Below are 19,144 nucleotides of genomic sequence, written 5' to 3'. Positions count from 1 at the left end.
ATCTCTTTAAAATCTCTAATCTAAAACTCTATAATGGTTCTTTCTTTCTGTTGCTTAGAATAAAATCCAAAGTCATTACAATGTACTCCAAGCTCTATATGATCTGGCTCCTGTTAATGGCCAAATGATCATCTTTCTTACTACTTCCCTACTTTCTCAATCCATTCTAACCACATTTGATCTGCATACTCTTCCCAACTATTACATTTCAAATGTATATTTGAAATACTCTATTCCCAACTCTTCCCATATTCCCAACTATTCCCATACTATTACATTTCATACTATTACATCCCATGCTATTACATTTCAACTCTTCCCATCTTCTCAACTATTCCCATACTCTTCCCAACTATTACATTTCAAACGTATACTATTACATTTCCCATGCTATTACATTTCAAACTCAGGGTCTTTATACTTGCTGCTTCCCTTGCCTTCAATTACGCACTTCCCCCGCCCAAGGAACGCATACACATCTATATGACTCACTTTCTTATTCCAGGTATTTGCTCAAATGATACTTTCTGATTAAGACTCTTCCTTATCACCCTATTTAAATTTGCAATCCAGGATCTAGAACTTTGCCAAAAACATAGTGAGTGCTGAATTAATATTCATAATAAGTGAAAGAATATGTGCATGTTTGGAAGGAATCAATTAAATTGAACAGAATACTAGTCATGACATGATCTGACATTCCTCCTCCAAATATAGGCTTTTCCCTATAACTTTTTTGTACTCTTAAGTTTTTTAAATTTTATTTTATTTTAGGATACATGGACATGTTTGTTACATGGGATGTTGCATACTAGTAGAAATTGGGCATCTAGGGTACCCGTCTCCCAAATAGTGAGCCTTGTACCCAACAGGTTATTTTTCAACCCTCACCCCTTCCCACCCTCCTTCCTTTTGTAATCCCCAGTGTCTTTCAATCTATACGTTCATGCATATCCATTGTTTGCCTCCCACTTATAAGTGAGAACAACTAGTATTTTATGTTCTGTTTCTGAATCAGTCCATTTAGGGTAATAGCCTCCAGTTCCATGCATGTTGCTGCAAAGAACATGATTTCGTTCGTTTTTATTATTGAATAGGGTATCCTTTCTCCATTGTTTATTTTTGCCAACTTTGTTGAAGATCAGTTGATTGTACACATGTGGTTTTATTTCTGCATTCTCTATTCTGTTCCATCGATCTATTTGTCTATTTTTGTACCAATACCATTGCTGTTTTAGTTATTATAGCCTCATAGTATGATTTGAAGTCAGGCAATATGTTACCCCCACCTTTGTTCTTTTTTATTGCTTTGGCTAATCAGCCTCTTTTTTTGTAGGAGACTTTATACTTGTTTTTTCCTTTTTTCTAATTCTGTGAAAAATGAATGAATTGGGTATTTTAATAGGGATTACCAATCCCTGTCTGTAAATGGCTTTGGGAAGTATGGTCATTTTAATGATATTGATTCTTCCAGACTATGAGCACGGGATGTTTTGCCATTTGTTTGTGTCACCTATGAGTTCTTTCATCAGTAGTTTGTAGTTCTCATTATGGAGATCTTTCATCTCCTTAATTAAATGCACTCCTAGATATTTTTTGGTGGCTATTGTAAATGCAGCTGAATTTTTTATTTGGTTCTCAGCTTGAACATTATGAGTATACATAAATTAAAAATCAGAAAGGCTACTGATTTTTGTAGATCGATTTTGTATAATGAAACTTTACTGAAGTTGTTTATCAAGTCTAGGGGTGTTCTGGAAGAGGCTTTAGGGTTTTCTAGGCATATAATTATGTCATCAGCAAACAGAGATAATTTGACTTCCTCTTTTCCAATCTGGATGCCTTTTATTTCTTTCTCTTGTGTGGTTGTTCTGACTAGGACTGCCAGTACTATATTGAACAGGAGTGGTGAGAGTGAACATCCTTGTCTTGTTTCAACTCTTCAGGAGAATGTTATCAACTTTTCTCTAGTAAGCACAATGTTGGCCGTGGGTTTATCTTATATGGCTCTTATTTTGATGTGTGTGTGGTTTTTTTTTTTTATTGTTTGTTTTTCTTTGAGATGGAGTCTTTTTCTTTTTCTTTTTGAGATTGAGTCTCACTCTGTCACCCAGGCTATAGTGCAGTGGCATGACTCACTATGCTCACTTGGCTCACTGCAAACTCTGCCTCCCAGGTCCAAGTGATTCTCCTGCCTCAGCCTCCTGAGTAGCTGGGATTACAGGTGTGTGCCACAACACCTGGCTAATTTTTGTGTTTTTAGTAGAGGTGGGGTTTTGCCATGTTGGCCAGGCTGGTCTTAAACTCCTGACCTCAAGTGATCCACCTTCCTCAGCCTCCCAAAGTGCTGGGATTACAGGTGTGAGCTACCACGCCAAGCCAGATGTATGTTTTTTTGATGCCTAGTTTTTTTGAGGATTTTTATCATGAAGGGATGTTGGATTTCATAGAATACCTTTCTGCATCTATTGAGATGATCATATGGTTTTTATTTTTAGTTCTGTTTATGTAGTGAATCACATTTATTGATTTGCAAATGTCAAACTATCCTTGAATCCCTCGAATAAAACCCACTTCATTGTGAATAATTATCTTTTAGGTTTGCTAGTATTTTCTTGAGAATTTCTACATCTATGTTCATCATGGCTATTGGCGTGTAGTCTTGTTTTTTAGTTGTGTCTTTGTCTGCTTTTGGTATCAGTATGATTCCGGTTTTATAGAATGAGTTAGGGGGGAATGTCTCCTCTTTGATTTTTTTGTAATAGTTTCAGTAAGATTGATACCAGCTCTTCTTTGTGCACTTGGTAAAATGTGGCTGTGAATTCATGTGATTCTGGGCTTATTTTTTGTTGGACAATTTTTTACTATGGATTAAATTGCATTATTTGTAATTGATCTGTTCAGGGTTTCTATTTCTTCCTGGTTCAATCTTGGGAGGTTGTGTATTGCCAGGAATTTATCCATTTCCTCTAAGTTTTCTAGTTTGTGTATACAGAGGTGTCCATAGTAGTCTCTGATGATCTTTTATATTTCTTTAGTTTCAGTTGTAAGATCACTGTTATAATTTCTGATTGTACTTATTTAAATTTTATCTTTCTTTTCTTGGTTACTCTAGCTAGTGGTCTGTCAATTTTGCTTATCCTGTTAAAGAACCAACTTCTTGATTGGTTGGTCCTTAAATATTTTTTTGGCCTCAATCTCATTTAGTTCTGCCCTGATCTTTGTTATTTCTTTTATTTTGCTAGCTTCAGGTTTGATATTTTTCTAGTTCCTTGAGGTGCAATATTAGGTTGTTAAATGCCTATCTTTTTGATGTAGGCATTTAATGTTATAAACTTTCCTCTTAGCACCGCTTTTGCTGTATCCCAGAAGTTTACGTGTGTTTCTGTTTTCAAAAAAGTTTTATTTCTCCCTGAATTTCATTGTTTACCTAAAAGTCATTCAGGAGCAAATTGCTTAGTTTCCAGGTACTTGTGTAGTTTGGAGAGTTCTTCTTGGTGTTCTTTTATATTTTATTTTGCTGTTGTCTGACGAGATACTTGATATGGTTTCAATTTTTTAAATTTATTGAGATGTGCTTAATGGCCAAATATATGATCAATTTTTGTGAAGATTACATGTGCAGATAAGAAGAATATATATTCTATAGTTCTTGCATGGAATGTTCTGTAAATGTCCTTTAGGTCCATTTGGTCTATAGTTTAGTTTAAGTTCAGAGTTTCTTTACTGACTTTCTGCCTTGATGCTCAGTCTAGTTACCTCAGTGGGGTAATGATGTCCACCACGATTCACAGTATTGATTTCAGTCTCTTTTCTTAGGTTTAGTAGTATTTATTTTATGAATCAGGATGCTCCAATTTGGGGAACATATATATTTACAATAGTTAAATCTTGTTGTATTGAACCTTTCATCATTCATTATATGATACCCTTTTTAATCTTTTTTTAACTCTTGTTTGTTTTAAGTCTGTTTTCTCTGAGATGAGGATGTCTACTCCTGCTTGCTTTTGTTTTCCATTTGTGTGATATATCTTTTTCCACTCCTTTATTTTAGTCTATAGCTGCTTTAGCCAATAGGTAGGTCTCTTGTAGGTAGCAGATGATTGGGTCTTACTTTTCTATCCAATTTGCCACTCTGTATCTTTTAAGTGGAGCACTTAGGCCACTTACATTCGAAATTAATATCAATATATGAGGTTTGATTTCTGTCATTGAGTTGTTAGATAGTTGCCTTAGACTTTTAATTGTATAATTGCTGTATAAAATCTGTGAGCTTTGTATTTATGGGTCACTTTATGACGGCAGGTATTGTCTTTTCTATGTTTAGAACTCCTTTGAGCATTTCTTGTAGTGCAGGTCTAGTGGTGATGAGTTCCCTTAGCATTTATTTGTCTGGGAAAGACCTCTTTTCTCCTTCAGTTATGAAGCTTAGTTTGGCAAGATATAAAATTCTTGGCTGGCATTTTCTTTCTTTAAGGTGGCTACTGTAGTCTTCTGTTCTACCAGCTGTGCTATTGATGGAAGCTATAGTCTTAAATCTTTAAAAAATGTTAGTTGTCCCCCGAAATGTTTCAACAGAAACCAAGAATAAAATATGTATGGTGCTGTGTTTCTACACCACTCTTAGTTATAGAGCTCATTATAAAATCAAATTCCTTAACATCTTGATTATATTTAGCATTAATTTTTTTGTAATAATTATATAACTATAAAATCACAAATGCTCTAAGTAATATTTTACAGCCAATAACAGATTCAAGTACTAACACTGGATTTCATAAGCCTCTAAATATTGAATATTCAATCTTTTCAATTCAGTAGTGTAGAAAATTAGTTTTTCTTTTGAAGTCATTGCCCCTTGGGTGGAAAGTAAGTATATCTGCCTGATGGCAGTTTAGTAGAAAGGCAAGATAAATGCATCTTGAACGGCACCAGTAGTTGTTTCCTTCTCTAGAGAGTAATTCATCTCTAATGACCCCCAACTCCTGTTGCTATTTGAATCAGAGTAGGACCAGAGAGGACCTGGGTTTGAGGTTTAATATTATTTTGATAGGGACCTTAAAAACAAATCTTTTCAGAGATTCTCTTCATCTATAATTATGCTGTTTGTACATTTTCCAGACAGAGTTCCATTAATCTAAATGTTGCCCTACAGTAACCAGAGATTGGATAAATTATTGGCAAGTGCCAGATGGATCTGAGTTTGAATTTTTATCTCTAACAGCCAGATATATGATCCTAAGCAAAACAAATTTTCTCTCTCAAACTCAGACTCCTCATTTGAAAAATACATAGTATAGCCACTTCACAGTGTCTTTATGAGCATTAAGTACAATTTATGTCACGTACTGACCATGTGACTTTTTAGAATATTTGTTAATTTAATTCTTTCCTTATATTTACAAAGAAAGGTGAGTGGTTTAGGCCTAAAACGCAGAAGTTAGCATTGGTCCATAGAGGAAGAAATGGTAGAGATTGAAAGTTTTTGTTCTCACCAAAATGTATATAACAGCTTGAATTTTTGTCTATTGTTTTCAATATGAGGGAACAGAGTTCCCAGAGTAAAAGATTCACATTCCCATCATATTAGTTTTCTAAACCAAAGCTTATTTATCATTTCAGTACATGTTATATTTCCTCTTTGCTTATTTTTTCCCTAACACACAAAATTAATAAAGGATCAAAGTAAAGATTTATATGCACATTTTAACAAAAGCTGATGTATATGGAATTCTTAGGTAATGATCAGTTATATTCATTCTTTGATCCTCATAACCATTGAAAATGGATATTAGTATTATTACTTCCATTAATAGTTTTAGGAAATGGTGAAAAATATCAGGAGACATGCAAGATCCTAGTCACACTGTCACAGAACTGAAGTTTGAACCAGTATTTTGTTTCTAAGGAAATATCTCATTTTAATTATATGATTATCTTTCAGTAACCTAAATTATTGTTCATTACTACAGATAAACAGCAACCTAAAATGAGGAATGCTATGTAAGACATGACTGGTTTTAAACCCACTGTCCAACAAACCTTGTTTAATATCTTTTCTGAGGTCAACAAGTATCTCTGAAAAGTTCCCACATGTGCATTTTGAAAAAATTAATTCTGAGTTAATATAATTATAGGATTATAAGATGCTAGATCAGAAAGAATCCTGAGAGAATATCTGGACCAATATCCTAATTTTACAGATGGAAAAGCTAATGCCCAGTGATAGCAACTATCTTGCCTAGGATGTCCCAGCCAGTTAGAGGCAGAAGCAAGAAAAAAGCATGGATTTACTGCCACTTAAACATTGCCTCCATCATAGCCCACTTGTATCTGTGAATCTGTTCAACATATGTCTAATGCTATATTCTCAGGAAAGCTCTACAGCACAAAGAAAAGAGATTTGTGTCCACCTACTACTTATCTATCTGCATGAAATTGGGCACGTTCCCTACAAACTATTTTCCGCACAGCAAAAAAGTTACATAAAATATAAAATACATTAAAATAATACCAATTTAAGAAATGCTTTAATTTAGGGTCTTTAAAAATCGGACTCCGGGCCCAGAGTTTGTGTACATGTAGATCTTAGAGAAGGTGATCCTGGGAAGCATAATGAGGAAGTAGGGACCTAAAAGCAGGAAGGGAGGTGCAATACACCACAGCTCTAAATGGTGTATTAATGGAGAGTTTACCAGAGTGGGCGACTAGGTCTCCATCTCTGGGCTAGTCTGAGAAATCATATGGAAATAGCTTAGAATTGTCCCACAGGATGGCAAGAAAGTTGGGGATCTATACAGCAATTCTCATAGTTTATTGTCTGCATTCTCTCTTTACCTCTGGCTTTTTAAGCCTGACCCATGTGATAAATGATCATGTCCCTGCAACCAAGGAAAACCCTAAGGCAGCAAAATGCAGGGGCATAAGGTACAAATCCACTTGAATATATAGAAACTGCAACAAATTCGTAAGTGACCTAGAGGATTTGCTGACCTGCATGGTTAGAACTGCATGGTGTTGTGTTGAATATTGACAACACAATCTTTAATAAGTTATGTCTATGTTCTTGGAATAACTTGTACTTATCATAGTATAACATATATAAAATTTTACAGTAGTGGCTTCTTAGAATCTATATTCTCCATAAGATCTGAACCTATCAGGACCATTCCGTCTTACTAACCTATCACCTGTATCTTGGATAGTTCATGTTAGATGCTCAGTAGATATTTATTGGTTAAATGGAAGAAATCTGACATTTCTTTAACAGGTTTCTTGAGATACAATCGACATACAATGAATTGCGTATAACATACATTCTTAACTGTTGATATATATGTATATTCTCATGAAATTGCCGCTATAATCAAAATAAAGAACATAACCATCACCCCTCAAATTGTTGTGCCTCTTTGTAATGTCATCGTCTTGGCTCTCCCCTCCTCTACCTGTCATCCCCAGATGACAACATTGATTAGCTTTCTGTCACTGTATGTTATTTCACATTATATAGAATTTTTATAAATAAAATCCTACAGTGTGTACTCCTCCCTCCACCCACTGCTTTGACTCAGCATGATTATTTGAACATGTGTCAATATTTTTGTGTGTATCAATAGTTCGTTCCTTGCTATTACTGAGTAGTATTCCATTGTGTGTATACATCACTTTATCCATTCATCTGTTAATAGACATGAGTTGTCTCCAGTTTTGTGATATTAAAAATAAGTCTACTATAAATATTCATATGTACTGTATAGGCATTTACTTTCACTTCTCTTAGGTAAATATATAAAATGGGAAGCTTATGCCATGCGGTAGGTATGCATTTAAATTGTAAGAAACTATCAAGCTTATTTCCAAAGTAGTTTACATTTTACATTTCCACCCAGTGTTTATTCAAGCTTTGGTCCCTTCACATTCTCATCAACACTTGACATGTTCAGTCTTTAATTTTTGCCATGCTAATATGTGTTTAATGCTAATCCAATCTGGTTTTAATTTGTTTTTCTTGAATGACTAATAATATTGAGTACCTTTTGACACATTTAGTTACTATCTATACATATTATTTATTGAGGGGTTTGCTGATATCTTCTGCCCATTTTTAATTGGGTTGCTTTTTTATTGAGTTTTAGGAGTTCTTGGCTCAAGTCACATATTCGATATTTGATTTGTACATACTTTCTCCTTGTTCAGGCTTAGTCTTTTCATTTTCTCAAGAGTTTTTTTTTTTTTTTAAATATAGGCACTTTTAATTTTAATGAAATCCTAATTTATCTTTTTTTTTTCTTTTATGGACCATAATTTGAGGGTTATATCCATAAAGTATTCACTTAACCTCAGGTCAGAAATAATTTCTTCTACACATCTTATCATTTAATGTTTTATAATTAGTACTTTAATTTGAGTTAACTGCATATATTGCAAGGTATGAATCAGTTACTGTTTTTTTTTTTTTTTTGAGACAGAGTTTCACTCTTCTTGCCCAGGCTGGAGTGCAATGGCACGATATTGGCTTACTGCAACCTCTGCCTCCCAGGTTCAAGGGATTCTCCTGCCTCAGCCTCCCAAGTAACTGGTATTATAGGCATGTGCCACCACACCAGCTACTTTTTGTATTTTTAATAGAAACGGGGTTTCACCATATTAGCCAGGCTGGTCTCAAACTCCTGACCTTGGGTGATCTGCCCACCTCAGCCTCCCAAAGTGCTGGGATTACAGATGTGAGTCACCATGCCTGGCCCAAAGTTACTGTTTTTGCATATGGTTACTAATTATTTCAGCAACATTTGTTGAAAGGCTAATCTCTCTTTTTTTGACAGAGTCTCACTCTGTGGCCCAGGCTGGAGTGCAGCGGCATGATCTTGATGATCTCGGCTCACTGCAACCTCTGCCTCCCTGGTTTAAGTGATTCTTGTGTCACAGCCTCCTGAGTAGCTGAGATTACAAGTACGTGCCACCACGCCAGGCTAATTTTTGTATTTTTAGTAGACGGGGTTTTGCCATCTTAGCTAAGCTGGTCTCGAACTCCTAACCTCGAGTGATCCACCTGCCTTGGCCTGCCAGCTCTGGCCAAAAGGCTAATCTCTTAGTGAATTCTTTTGTATTTTTTCAGAATAAATTGTTCAAATACGTGAGTTTATTTCTAGATTTTTTTTCTGTTTTACTAGATTGTTTATTTTTGCCACCAATACCACAGAATATCCAGAGTTCTCTCTCTAACTCTTGCCTCCCTGGTTCTCAGTTCTCCAAATTCGAACACTTTCTTCTTTCTGAACTTAGCACCATCTCTTCAACTCAGGGAGTTCTCTGGGTTCTGACTCAGTTCCTACTTCCTGCACTGAAGTCTAGCCATTATCTCAACACAGTAAATCAGAGAAATCATTAGGCTCATCTCATTTGTTTCTGATCTCTCAGGGATCACCATCCTTTGTTTCCGATTTCTAATGTTTTCAAAACTATTGTTTCTAATATATTTTTCAGGATTTTAACTTGTTTCAGTTAGCAGAGGAAATACATTGCCTAGTATTTCATCTTGGTCAAAAGCCAAATTTACCATTCCAGAGCCTCATTTTCCTATACAATCAGAGGCAATACATAATAATAACTTAAAAATATTACAAATCGTGTAGAATGATAAGAACATAAAATGTTAATTACTTAATGTGAACATGGACTTAAAAAATATCACATAAGGCTGTAGGGAATCAGAAGATTAATGTGACAAAGAATTTTGTACACCTTGGCTTCTGTACAACATGTAGTAGCTCAGGGCATTTTCTTCCTGCCATCTGGGCAGTTGGAAGAGCACACAATATTTAGGCTATATAAAGTTCAAGCGGATGGGTTTTGCCTCCCTTAACTGCTAAGTTATGTTGGCAGCCTTTTGGTTGTTATGAAATGTGCTATGCAACTGACCCTAAATCCTGGTGTGGTGACATGCTGGTATATCTCCTTCTGACTTGAGGATTTGGATGGACATCATGATGTTTCTTTGGATGCAGAACTCTTATTAACTTATATGTCTCTCCAGTGGAGCAGGAACTATGCTATGCTATTAAATTGGAGAAGTCGTCATCCAAGGAGGAGGAAAGTTGACTACTCAAGTGGCCCACCTGCCAAGTGATGCTAAGCCCAAGGAAGAGCTTCTGGACCATCACAGAGAAAGTATCTTACTTAGCTATACCAGTTTGGAGCATGTACAGAAGCAAATATTCCTAATTGGTATAATAACTATTTGTTAAATGCAACAATGTACAATGTTTATAGCCTGCCTATATTCTTGGAAGAAGAAACTTGGACATAAAGAGATTGGGGATTATTTTGCTCAAAATGCACTAAGGAAAAAAATGTAACTATTCAGCATTCAACTCCAGGAACAAACACTGAATTCTCTCTACCTTTACCTCTCACTCAGTCTCAGTCCTAATAAGAACTGTTCAAAAATAAATTTTGTGTTTCTTCCCAAGCACTGTTCTAAGTGCAAAGAAGACAGACATAAATAATATGCCATGACCCAAGAATTGTGAGAATGTATGAAAATGTTTATACTACCTAAAATCACTATACTCACTTTATTCAATTATTTTCTTCCCAAATCAATTGAGAATAAGTAGCAATAAAGCATATGATAAGTTACTAGTTTTAACTTTCTTGAAACTTCATGCAAGCCCATTTCAAGTATTGTCTCAAGTATTTTATTTTGTGGCAGGAGGAAGAGATTAGTTTTGGTATAAATAATTAAATCTGGTTGAATGCTCCAGGATCCAATGAGGAATAGCAGGACATGATAGAAAATGCCTGAACTGGGATCAGAAAACACTACTTTTGTTCTGGGTAAGCCACACATTAGTTAAGTTAAATGTCTTCACAGAGTCTCATTTTCTACAACTTTACATTGGGGAAGAGGAAGACATTAACGACATATACTTTAAACAACATGAACAGGAAAAAATGAAGTAACGTATGTGAATGTTTTTATAAAATGTCAGTGTTTTAAAAAATTAAAAGACCACATAGTATAGTCGTCTTCTTGCCCACCTAAAATCTACACTTTTCCTTTCCAGTTGGTTCTAAGATATTACTGCTCAGTAAGAGACTACATTTCCTTGCCACCATTGTATCCAGATGGAAACTTAATGTCTTCACCATTGAAGAGTGAGCAGAAGTGATGTCACTTCCAGGTCCAAGTAATTAAGAAATAATGCATCTTTCTATACTCACTTCTCCTCCCAACTGGCTGGATTCAAAGCTTTTCTGAGACCTAGATCATGGTAAAGCCATTCTCTGGACAGAAGTAAGGTCTCTAAGTTACCATTTCAAGAGGTGCAGTCTACTTAGCAGTAAGAACTACCTTGGATTGTGTAAGGAAGAAGTAAACAATTCTTAAGAGATGTTTATTTGCTGGAATTAGAATTACCTAATTAGCATAGTCTGTGGACTTCCAGGCAAGAGGAAGCAAAATGGAACAGATTTGCCCCCAACTGAAACAACCAAAGATTTATAAAATATACAAAATAATGGTTTGCCAGACATTGGACATTAATCACTGAAGAAGAACAATCTCTAAGAAAGGAGGAAAAAAAAATAAAGTGAACCCTATGATTGCCACAGTCTCCTGCCTTGAAAGAATTTTCAGGTTGCAATAGGAAAACTCAGATAAAGTACATTGGACCCTTTGAGATGAGAAAGAAGAGAGCTGTGCAATAGCTAACTCTGGAGAAGTGGAGAGGACTTCCTCTCCTGAATATAACAGCATTCAGCTAGAACTGTTCAGCACATTTTCATGAGGAAAATACCTAAGGTGAGGGAAAGTACAATCTGAAAGGATTAGAGGTACAGGTAACCAATGCTTAGAAAGAGCCAGGAATAGTGTTTGCTCCCAGCAATCAGATTGGAACAAAATCATGATTCACAGGACATTGAATTGAATATGCAAAAGAATCACACCTCAGAAGTGGGAAATAATTAGCTCTGGATGGAACACTGCTGTTAAAAATCTTTATTTCCTAACAAATCTTAAAAGCAAGTTCTGTAAGTTATCAAACTGTGTCCAAGTAACTTAACTGCATCCCAGAACAAAATTCAGAATATTTATAGAAATGCAAAAATAGCACCAAAAGGGTAAAATTCACAGAGTCTGACATCTAATTTAAAAAATATATATCATACTTACGAAAAAGCAGGAAAATACTCCTCATGTTCAAAAATTAAGTAGAGGTGGCTGGGTGCAGTGCCTCACACCTGTAATCCCAGCACTTTGGGAGGCCGAGGCAGGTGGATAACTTGAGGCCAGGATTCGAGACCAGCCTGGCCAACATGGTAAAACCCCATCTCTACTAAAAATACAAAAAATTAGCCAGGCATGGTGGTGCATGCCTGTAATTCCAGCTACTTGGGAGGGTGAGGCACTAAGATCACTTGAACCTAGGAGGTAGAGGTTACAGTGAGCCAAGATCATGCCACTGCACTCCAGCCTGGGTGACAGAGCAAAACCCTGTCTCAAAAAAAAAAAAAAAGAGTAGAGGTATGCAAGATGTAAAAAGGGAACCAAATTGAAATTCTAGAGATGAATCATAGAATTTATGAGATAGAAAGACACACTAGATGGGATTAAAAATAGATTAGACATTATGGAAGAAAAGACTAGTGAACTTGAAGACATAAAAATAGAGATACTCCACAATGAAAAACAGATAGAAAAGAGAATTACAAAGAAAAAAAAAAAAAAAGAACAAAGCATGAACAAGTTGTGGAGCAATTTCAAGTGGCCTAACATACATAAAATTGGAGTCCCTGAAAGGAGTGGGAGAGAGAAAATATATTTGGAGAAATAATGCCCACAAATTTTCCAAATTTCATAAAAACCATTAACTCACAGATTTAAGAAATTCAATGACCCTCAAGTACAAGAAACAGGAAGAAAGCTAAAACAAGAAACATCATAATCATATTGCTAGAAAACAGTAATAAAGTTGGATTGTAAGGCTCAACATTGTGAAGATGTTACTTCTCCCTCCAATTGACTGATATATTCAAAGAAGCCACAGTTAAATTCTCACCAGACTTGTCTTCCTCTTTCTGCTATTGAATTGGCAAACTGATTCAAAAGCACTTATGGAAAGACAAAGGATCTAGAATGGCCATAATAGCTTCAGAAAAGAAGAAAATGTTCAAGGATTAATACTATCGGATTTCAGATTTATTTTAAAGCTATAGTAATCAAAATAAAGTGATATTAGTATAAAGGAAGATTAACGAGCAGAATAGAGCATCCAAAAAAAAAAAAAAAATCCAAAAGTCATGTGAAGAGAAGAAAAAGACAAACTGCAGACTGGGAAAAAATATTTGCAAAGCATATAACTTATAATAGTTTTATCCAGACTACATAAAGAACTCTCAAAATTCAGTGGTAACAAAACAAAACAACAAAAAGGCAAAAATTTGGACAGACACTTCACCAAAAAAGGTTTACATAACTGACAAGCACATAAAATTATTCTTAAGTATAATTAGTCATTATTAAAATGCAAATCAAAATTATAATGACATCTCTTCGCATCTATTAGGAAGGGTTAAAATTGTCAACACTGACCAACGCCAATTGTTGGAGAGTGTGTGGAGGAATTGGAACTCTAATGAACGGCTGTTGGGAAAGCAAACTGGTGTGACCATTTTGGAAAACAGCTAGCTGTTTCTTACAAAATTAAATGTATGCCTGACATATGATTCAGGTATTTCACTCCTAAGTAATTACCTGATAAATGAAAGCAGGTGTCCAAAGACTTGAATATTTATATTCATAGCAGCTTTATCCATAATAGCCGAACATCCAAACATCCATGAACATGTGAAAGGAAACACTGTGTGGTATCCATACAATGAAATGTGAATCAGTATTAAAAAGGAATTAACAATTGATACACACTGTAACCTGGATCAGTGTCAAAATAGTTACGCAGGGTGAAAGGAGACAGATTTTTTAAACAATATATACAATATGATTTCATTTTCATAAAATCTTAGGAAATGCAAACGAATATGGAATGACAGCAGACCAGCAGTTGCTTGGGAAGAGGGGAATGGGAGAGGCTGGAAGGATGAAATTGGAGGGGTGAAGGGTGAGGGATAATGAACTTGTGATCTTGATTGCACTGACATTTTCATGGGAGTCTACATATGCCAAAACTCATCAAACTGTGCACTTAAATATATGCAATTCTTTATGTCAATTTAGTGCAGTATATCCCAAATGTCTGCCAGTTACAGGGCTTATCCTGAACCAATTGGAAAAGTAAACTCTTTTTCTTTTTGCCGTATCTCCAACATATTTTCCTCCAGTGTCCAGGGTTTTTTTTTTCCCCTTTCTACTCTTTTCAAGTCCTGTAGGGCTCAATGTTTTTATATTTTAAAGCGCTAGTCAGTAAGAATGAATAGAATAATACATGTAAATGTTGCCTAGGTGTCAGGTATTTAATGAAAGGTCTTTGAGACCTATTCACTGCAAGCTGTGACTTTAATTATTACTCTCCTCTTCTCAGAGGCATTTCCATTTTAAATGAAAACCTGAAAAGGCTTACTTAACATAAAGCAATGGGTTACATATGGTCAAATGACAACTAGTATTACATCTTAGTAGAATGTGGGTTGATTTGGGGAAGGAGGTCTCCAGGGGTCATTTTCATTGATCAACAAGTAACATACTCTTTTCTAAAGTTGGCTTTGAGTCTTATTAATAACAATGAGTTATATTTGTATAGGATACTAATGATTACAAAGTGCTTTCACATTTATTATCTCATTCAGACTTGCAAAGAGCTTTTAGGGTGAAATTAGCACCAATTTACCCATAATAAAGTTGACATTAAGGCTGGTCAACAACTTGTTTTCTATTAAAAGCCAGAAGTGGAATTTGAGCTGAACTATTTGACTTTCAGTTCAACAATCTGTCCTTGAAACATAGCTGCATCTAGTTTAAATAACAAATTCCTTGAGAGCAATGAACTCTTGCCTCTTCTTACATAAAACCTTCCTGAAGTAATCATCAACACTACCTGATTTATGGATGGGAATTTTGTGCATTTTAAATAAACATTTAATTTCAGGCGTTCGGAATGGAGAGAAAAAACCTTGTAAAATAATATAGTGGCTTTTAAAGAAAAAAATGCCATCAAACCCTTGGTCTGAACCACTGGGATTCATGTTTGATTTCTTGTCCTGTTGAACAAAGAAGAGGTGACACAAAGCACTGTGTCTTATTCAAGAGTGTAGTCACATCCCAACATTCTTGACATCCCTTGAGCCCGGATAAGTTTAATGATTTGCTTACACATCATTGATCATTCCCTTCAATACCTTCTTGGAAGACTCAAACCTCCCTCAGTGTCTTCACAACTTCTATGCTGGAGTTTGTGGCTCCTGTTGTAAGGGTAGCAAAATTAGCCCCTGTCTTTAAGAGGCTACCAATCTAATTAGGAAAGAAAGATTCACAAATTGTTAGAAAGAAACAGACATACCAGTATTTTGTATCTGCTAGACACAAAAAGAATTGATGTATCTTACTTGTTTCACAGACTTTTTTAAAAAAACCTCAAAAGTCACATATTATACTCACCTTTTCCTAGATCAGGACACAGATTTATAATAAACGGACTTGGAAAAACAGCTAGAAAATGATAGAGACAGGGTTTAAATTCTAATATAATTCCAAAATTTTGATCTCTCCACTAATCCAAAATGAAAGGTAAAAACCTGTACATATATATTCTATTGTTTTACAAAAAATAGGTACCAAGGTAATTCAAAGGGGGAAGAATGGTTTTAAGCACTAAATAGTACTGAAACAAATAGTACTGAAACAACTGGACATCATGTACAAAAAAATGAGCCTCAGCCCTTAACTCATGTCTTAGACAGGGAACAACTAAATGGATGATTAACTTAAATATATAGGAGCTGAATTTACAATAGTTCTAAAACAAAACATGGGGGAAACTTTCATGGCTACTGATTAGGCAAGGGTTTCTTAAACAGGATATGAACATAAATAACTTAGAAAAAAATAAATTGTGCTTCTTCAAAAGTAAAAATTTCTGCTTCCCAAAATATACTGTTAATAGATTGAAAAGACAAGCTATAGACTAGGAGAAAAAAATGGGCAAAACACCTATTTAATAAAGGCATTTTAGAATATATACATACTTTTAGGAATTAGTATGAAGATAATTCTTAAAATAAGCAATAGATTTGAATAGACACTCCACCAAAGAATATGAATGGCATGAAAAGAGGCTCAAAATCATTAGTCATTAGGAAAATGCAAATTAAAACCACAATGACATGTCACTACATAGCTACTTGATATCTAAAGTTTGAAAAATATCATTGACAATACCAAGTTTGGTGAATATGTGATGCAACTACAACACTCATACATTGCTTGTGGTAATGCAAAATGGTACAGGCATTTTGGAAAAATGATTGGCATTTCCATATCCTGTTACACATACACCTACTTTGTAACCCAGCACTCCAATTCAGAATTATTTCCAAAGAAAAATTTCTCCATAAAATGATCTCAATGTAAATACACAAACCTTATTCACAGGAGCCAAAAACTGGAGTAAAGCTGAATAGCCATCGGTTTTGTAAATATATAAACAAATTGTGGCATTTTTGTATAATGAAATGCTACCTAACCATTAAAATAAACTATCAATACATAGAACAATATGGAAACATCCAAAAGGCATAATGCCAGAAAACACATATATTGTACAGTTCCATTTAAATGACGTCTGAACAAGGCAAAAACTATGGAGACAGAAAATAGGTTCAAGGTCAGGTGTTGGGGTGGGAGAGTACAGGATTAACTACAAAGAGTCATAAGGAAACTTTTTTTTGTGGTGATGGAAATGTTCTATAACTTGATGGTAGTGTTAGTTAAAGGACAGTGTAAATTTGTCAAAGTTCATCAAATGGTACAATCAGAAGTAGAATTTTACTATATATAAATTACTCCCAAACATCTGATCTAAAAAAGAGGATATGATGTATTAGTAAATGCTAAAAGACTTCAGAGAATATAAAGAAATACAGGAAACGAAATAATGCATAGACCCCTTGTGTGCAAAAGGGATAAAAGACATTCAGATGTGGCTCTATAAGAAGGAGGTGACCATTCATTTCCCAGAGTAGACTAGTGCGGACCATCATACTTCGTGGCTGGAAGGAGAAATTGATGTGGCAAGCACAGGAAAGTGAATAGACCATGGCCACTACAATTGAGGATATGTTAGAAAGTCATTAATTCAAAGTTGGTTAGGAAGTCATAAATTCAAAGTTTGTTAGGGAGAGTAAGGCCAGATTGGTCATGAATATGGTCATTATGTGGCTATGGATGTCTGATCTTACAGAGTGGCCAATTTAAACTAACAATTGACATTCATTGTACAAAGTTGAGGCCATAATGATCATTTTTGTAGTTAATTCATGGCTTATTCATACCAGTCTCCAAGCTGGATTCAGGCATTAAAGCTCACATAGAGGAATTTGCAGTAGGCAACTTGAATTCAACAAGCAGTGACCACATGATAAACATTAAGAAAAGCACTTAGCACATCTTAATTTATTTGCACAATCATAACACAAGGTTAATATTATGTGCACTTAGGAAGAAACAGGATCATGTAGCTAGTACTGCTGGCTATTTCATGCCTCCTGCTCTTCAGGGCTATTGCATGAATTTTCCTTTTATTAAATTACTTATTCAGGAAACATTTTAAAATTATCAATTATATACTGCATCCAGTTAATAGTACAGGCCCATTTTAAACTCAAATCTTTGACTAAAACCCACAACTTCAAAAATTATCTGTGCTAATAAAGTAGAAAATAAGAGTCAAGAGTTCAAGAAAAAGTCTACATCATTTTGATTTTAATCCTGTATATATATTATGTCCTTAAAAATATACTTAATGTTAATGCATCAATCAAATGAGGACGTGGAATTAAATAATCTCCAAGGTTCTGTCATGCTATGTTGTTCTATGATTTCAACTTTACTCAGAATAGAAAAAAAATGGTGAAAATTATTCTAGATTTAACAGAGATTGGCTATCATTGATGCTGGATATGCTATATAGATTCTTCCTCTGGACTGTGATCTATTTTTCTCTCTCTGCCAGAAATATAGGCTACTGTTAAGCAAAAGCTGAGTCCCTCCTAGGTATTTAGGTTGGTGCAAAATTAATTGCGTTTTTGCCATTAAAAGTGGCAAAATACCTTTTGCAACTACTTTTGCACCAATCTAATAATACTTTTCCCTGAAGGGAGCCCCCTCCCTGGACTGTATATTCCCACCCTCACATCTGTGTTCATTCCTGGACTGTATATTCCCACCCTCACATCTGTGTTCATTCCTGGATTGTATATTCCCACCCTCACATCTGTGTTCATTCCTGGATTTTATATTCCCACCCTCACATCTGTGTTCATTCCTGGATTGTATATTCCCACCCTCACATCTGTGTTCATTCCTGGATTGTATATTCCCACCCTCACATCTGCGATCATTCCTGGATTGTATATTCCCACCCTCACATCTGTGTTCACAGAGTGGCTGGTTGATGCTGAAATATAAGTGGGCCTCGTACTTCCACTTAAACTATCTCTGAACAGTCACTCCAGTTTCAGAGCTTCCCATGGATTTCTGAGGCTTCCTTTTAACTTGCATTGCAGTTCACCTTCTCTTTCTTCCCAGTCCCACTTCTCTCACATGAATTCAGGTGGAATCCCCTGGTTCATTCCACTCTAAAGTCCTTGCATCCAGATCTCCATCCAAAGTCCATGTTCCAAAAACTTGGGCAAGGATCTACGGCATAGATCAAATAATAATTAATTAATTATACGTAAGCACCATTTAAAACATGGTACAATTTAATCATTATATAGGAAAAGTAGAACTGATCTGAATTTGTCATCTTTTTCCATATATATCTTTATTTAAAACATTACGTAAGATAGTATGTCATATTTTTAAGCTAATATTGAGAACAATTGGTCAAAAATAACTAAACACCAATATCCATTTGTATACCCCTCTATAGTTTACTTATGTGCAAAGCATTTTACGAGTGTAGTA

The sequence above is a fragment of the Gorilla gorilla genome, chromosome 7 (genome assembly GCF_029281585.2).
Source record: "Gorilla gorilla gorilla isolate KB3781 chromosome 7, NHGRI_mGorGor1-v2.1_pri, whole genome shotgun sequence".
Lineage (NCBI taxonomy): Eukaryota > Metazoa > Chordata > Mammalia > Primates > Hominidae > Gorilla > Gorilla gorilla.
Note: the sequence above shows the minus strand (reverse complement) of the source record.